Here is a 6000-nt window from a genome sequence, read left to right as displayed (position 1 = left end):
CACTGTAGGATGTTTAACAGCATCTCTGGTCTCTACCCACTAGATGACAGTAGTGACCCCCATTTGTAATCATCAAGAATGTATCCAGACATTGCCAAATATCCTCAGACGTGGTGGGGAATGGGAAAACCACCCCCAGGTTGAGAAGTCCTGACCTAGGCATGAAAAGGAGACACAGTCTTGAAGGGGGTATGGCTCATAGGGACTTTCCAGTAATCCTTTGTCAAGAATGCTCTCACTTGACTGCCTTTTCTCAATGCAGCCTTGGGAAGGCAATGAAGAGCTTGTGCATCTTTGCCTCCTCTCCTGGCAGCTGGGAGATGGCACTAGTTGGGACGAGATCCTCACATCCAGGCGATATTCCATCTGTGGTAGGGAGAAGTCGGTGAGTGGGTGGGAGATCCCTAATAGGGAGAGGATTGTATGATGGTACTGATGCTCCTGTACGACTGCGTGCCGGTACTTTTAGCATATTCCTAAAAAGAAAAGAAAGAACTGAGACTCGTTGTGAGGTAAGGGATCTGATTCCCAGATAAATTGAGAGAGAGGCAATTTCCCCCAGTCAGGAGCCAACTTCAAGATGATGTTGCTTTGACGTATAGCTATAAAGGACGCAGGATGGAGAAAATCCAGAACCTGCTTATCTTTCAGAATGGGAGACGTTTGTGTGTTTTCTGAGTCATCTGACACACAGAGTGTAGGACTTTCCTGATGGATAAGGAAACCTGATGTACTCGTTTATTATAACAATGAGGTCATTGGAAGACCCATAAAACTGAAGTTTGCTATCCAAGTTCAGATCTAGTTTGTTATTCAGATAATGGCTCCAAGCTTATTTAACAAGCCAGTTTTGACAAGTTGAATTTCTTTATAGGATGTTTGTTTAATTGTAGCACAGCCATCCTGTCGTAAACAGTATTTTCAACTGTGTAGAGAAAATCAAAGTCATGAGGATTTTTCACAGTGAGATTTATGCTTCCTTCAAATGAAGACTTTCTGAGTCATCAGAGGTATAAGAAAAGACTCCAAAATCTCTACAGGCATTTCTGAAAATCACATCAAAAAAAGAAAAAAAAATGAGAGAGAAGAAATTACAAATACGCTTTCAGCTTTAAGAGAGCTCAAGATATTTGAAAATAGGATTACAAATATACTAGATATCTTAACTTATTTCCCTGAGGTGAGGTGGCAGAATAGAATGAACACTATGGAGACAGATAATTCCCAAGGAAAACTGCCAACTATTTTTTTTACAAGTTTATATATGAGTGTCATTTTCATCACTCTCTACAGCAATATCGAATACATGGGCTTTAGAAATGTTCAGACTGTCATCCAAATCCCTTCTGGAACTTTCCTGAGCTTCATAACTTTCCTGAGCCTCATTTCTACATGTAAACATGTAGATAATACCTATTACTTAAGGCTTTTTGATGCTTAAAAAAGATCATTTTAAAACTCAGCAAAATATTTGAGCTGTTCACGCATTAAATAGAAGCTATTATCATAATATTATTATGCCCACTGTCTTCATGACGCCTCGTTTAGACAAGGGATATCTGCTTTTCCAACATTTGAAACTGCATTTTATTCTTCCTGTCAAGTGAACTTTGCCTATTTTTCTGAGATGTATACAGACGGAAGAGAGAGGATGAAGGGAAGATGACTAATTTTTACAGTTATTGGAATCACATTAATGAGTGGCTTATTACTACATTACACATTCTGAACAACGCATATGTTTAATCTAGGAAAAGCACACAAGTTGATTTCCATCGCATCGAATAATTACCACAAATAAGTACTGAACAGAATCTACTCTCATATCCATCGATTTCTTGCCAACTTGACAAAACATCAGTTCACCACTTTGAGGACCCACCGCAAAGAGACTTCAACATTTAAAAAAGGCAAATAGTAAAGAAGTGAGTGAGACTTTATTAATTAGGTTTGTGGGAACTACCCATGGCGGTTGAGATGACATTACATTGGGATCCCCTTGATCAGGATGGGCCTAAAAGTTTGACTCACTTCCTGAAACCTCTTCAGAGTCATAAAGGTAAAAGGGATGTCTTATAATTCATAATAAGCCCCCTTCAGCACACTTGAGTTTATATTAATGTAGTGGCTTTTGGAAAGCCCCTAGGTAACCTAAGGATGGAGGCTGATTGCCAGGGGAACCCACCATGTGATTGGAGGGCTGGGAATTTCAACCCCACTCATCAACCTCCAGGGAGGGGAGAGGGACCAGAGATTGAGTTCAAGCACCAATTGCCATGATTTACTCAACAGGCCTACGTAATGAAACCTCCATAAAAACCCATGAACTACAGGTTTGAAGAGCTTCAAGGTTGGTGAGCACTGGAGATTTTGGGAGAGTGGCTTGCCCAGAGAGAGCTTAGAAACTCTGCACCCCTTCCCTCATACCTTGCCTTATGCATCTCTTCCATCTGGCTGTTTCTGAGTTGCATCCTTTTATAATAAACCAATAATCTAGTAAGTAAATTGTTTCTCTCTGAGTTCTGTGAGCCACTCTAGCAAATTAAGCAAACTCGAAGAAGAAGGTCACGGAAACTTCTGATTTGTCCGCTCAAGTGGTCGGAAGTACAGGTGACGACCTGGACTTGCCATTGGTATCTGAAGAGGGAGTTGGGACAGTCTTGTGGGACTGAGTCCTTAACCAGTAGGATATGACACTATCTTTAGGTAAATAGTGTCAGAATTGGGTTAAATTTGTGGGATAGCTGGTCAGTGGCAGAAGTGAGAATTGCTTGGTGGTATTGGAAAAACACACATACTAGACAGAGACATTCGAGAAAAATGTGTAATAGGGACATAGAGACCAAAACCAACAAAATGAGACAACAACAAACACATACAAATCCAATACACAAAGAAGACGCCATCCCCCTTGCCAAGTGGTTAAGCTGGCATGTTCCACTTTGCTGGCCCAGGGTTTCACCGGTTTGGATGCTGGGGGTGGACATGGCACCCCGTGTCAGGTCATGCTGAGGTGGCGTCCCACATAGCAGAACTAGAAGGACCTACAACTAAAATATACAATTATGTACTGGGGGGCTTTGGTCAGAAGAAGAAGGAAAAAAAGTCGGGCAGCAGATGTTGGTGCAGGGCCAATCTTAAAAAAAAAAAAAAAAAAGAGACAAGATCTAGAGGAATCAGGGTCAATGCAGAAATCAGAAATACACATTTTTTATGCTTTTGTTTTTGAGGAAGAGTGGCCCTGAGCTAACATCTGCTGCCAATCCTTCTCTTTTTGCTAAGGAAGATTGGCCCTGAGCTGACATCCGTGCCCATCTTCCTCTACTTTATATATGGGACATCTGCCACAGCATGGCTTGATGAGCAGTGCATAGGTCCACACCCAGGATCCGAACTGGTGAACCCTGGGCCGAAGCGGAGTGCCCGAACTTAACTGCTATGCTACCAGGTCGGCCCCAATAAGCTTTTTTAAAAAATTATAATATATCCTCAAAGATACACAAAAAAATACTGAGTCTACAATATATATACAGGTCACCACAAAAAAAGATCAAAGAACAAGGAAGAATTCTTATCCATTAAAAATTAAAGAACTAAATTTAAAAAGAAATCTTTCTGCTTGTCTAAACCTGGGCCTGGTTCCATGCAGGTGACACAAACAGGAAGTGAGGTTAGAAGCACAGCAGGTTCAAGTCAGGATGTCACATGAAGATCAGCCAATTCCAGTCAGGATCCGGAGATTTAGAGGAAGCGCCACATTTTAGGTTCAGAAACTGGAAAACCAAAGGGCACAGCCTGCCTGGGGCTTCACATGCCTGCTGTGTCTGAGGCCGTTCCTTAGTTGGTTTCACTGCCACTCACTAAATGACTCATGTTCAGATGTCCGCTCACCTGAAGGCATTTAACAAATTGGCTTAAATAGTTGATATATCTTACCTCACCTTTTAAAACCAGAAAATCATCATTGTCATTTAAAAAATATCCTAGCAAAGCTTTGAAAATTTATTCAACTCACTGGCCTAAGTCCAGAAACAAATTAAAATTAAAAGATTAATAGATGGTTGTAAGATAAGGCCAAGGAACTCTCAAAAGCAGAACAAAATTAAAACAAAAGGGAAATGGGAGGGAAAAGATAAGAAAAGCCAAAGAATCAGTCTCCAGAGTGCAGCATCTAACAATTAGGAGTTCCAGAAAGAGAAGAGAGAAAATGGAGGGAAGATATTATCAAAGAAGCAATTTTCTAAATTTCCAGAACTGAAACTCATATATCTCCTTATTGAAAGGGCACATGGATTACCTAGCACAATGAGTGAAAAAAGACAAAACCCCAGGTAGGTCATGGTAAAATTGAGAACATTTGAGATCAAGAAAAGATTCTAGAAGCTTCCAAAAGAGAGGGGAAAAACACAGTCAAATGCAGAAGAACGGTCTTGAGTTTCCCAATAGCAACTGAACCTTAGAAGACGGTGGAACAAAGCCTGGAAAATTCTGAGTGACAATGATTTTCAACTTAGAATTCTATTTCCTTCCAAACTATCAATCAAGTATGAGGATAAAACGTTTGCTATTTAAAATAATTGTATCATGCAGGAAATTTTTTAAAAAATCCCCTGTGTTCTTTCGTAGGAAGCTACTAGTGAAAGTGCTCCAGTCAAATAGAGTAAACCAAGAAAGAAGATGCAGAAATTGTTACCTAACATAGGAGAGAGATGGAGGGAAGTTCCACAATGACTGCAGAAAATGATACTCCTGTAAAGGAGTAAGAGGAAGTGGGGCTCCAAGAAAGAGGTAAGTTAGGGGGAAGCTAGGACTGATCTGTTTGAGTGAATAGATTATTGATAAGTCTGTGTTAGAGATGTTGGAATGTGGAAAACAATTAGTAATAGGTCACAAAGAGTGAGTAATTTGTCCAATGCTACCTTTCTAGTAAATGACAGAGCTGGGATTATAACCCAGGAGTCTGGTTCCAGAGTTGGTGCTCTTAATTGTACCCAGTGTGACCTCACAAAGAAGTGACGACAGTGCATGCTCTTTGCCATGTCATTTGTGATATAATTCTGACTATTGATATGATATAAATCCTGGTATAACTTGGCTGAGCGATAGTGTTGAGGAGAGTTAGGAAAGAGATCTAAATTCTGATAATTTATACTTAAAATTACCAATGGAAAAACAGCAGTGCAGGCATATTATTTAAAAACATGGAGTCAAAGGCACGGGAGAAACAGATCAGTTGAGGTATTTGCCTCTTGGAAGCAAGACTCAGATGTGGGAAGGGATGGAAAGTGGAAAAATCCCTTTTTCACCATCAGCTGTTTAGTGCTATTTGAATTTTAAATTCTACACCTATTACTCTGGTTAAAATAAGCTAACGATACAATAGGTCAAAATCAAAATGGAACTTTTTACAGAGAACTTTGTAGTGACTGACAATTGCCTGTACATCATTTGGGCGGAGGAGAGGCAATGTTCGTTAGGAACTGTAGGATAGTTTAACTGTCGAGTTACCTTGTATACTGCTGTACATTTTCAACTAAAAATTTATATTGCTGCATTTGTGATCTGTGAGTACTGCCTTACTCATTGAGTACTGGGAGTCAAGGTCTCATACAGATCAGTTTTTCCAGAAGACCGAAGATACAGTGGGTAAAATACATGCTCTGTGCCTGGGCACTAGTCAGACAATGGAGACTCAGAATCAAATTGCTCCCCTGGCTTAGAGAGCAGAAGCCTGGTTATCCAAACCACTAGAGATTAGATATCCCCAAAGGACCACTCTGCCTCTTTCATCCTATTCACAGAATGAGTAATAAGAGAAAACCATTATGCATGTCCTAAATATACATCCGGCACTTTTCTTAATGCTTTTTATATATTAACTAATTTAATTTCACAACATCCTCATGAGAGAGGATCTACTTTTATTTCCATTTTACAGATGAGGAAACTGATATCAAAAAGACCTTGAGGACTTTGCCTTGGGCCACAGTATGTAAGGGA

Source organism: Equus caballus, chromosome 30 (assembly GCF_041296265.1).
Source record: "Equus caballus isolate H_3958 breed thoroughbred chromosome 30, TB-T2T, whole genome shotgun sequence".
NCBI classification, from domain to species: Eukaryota; Metazoa; Chordata; class Mammalia; order Perissodactyla; family Equidae; genus Equus; species Equus caballus.
This window is presented reverse-complemented; position numbering follows the sequence as displayed.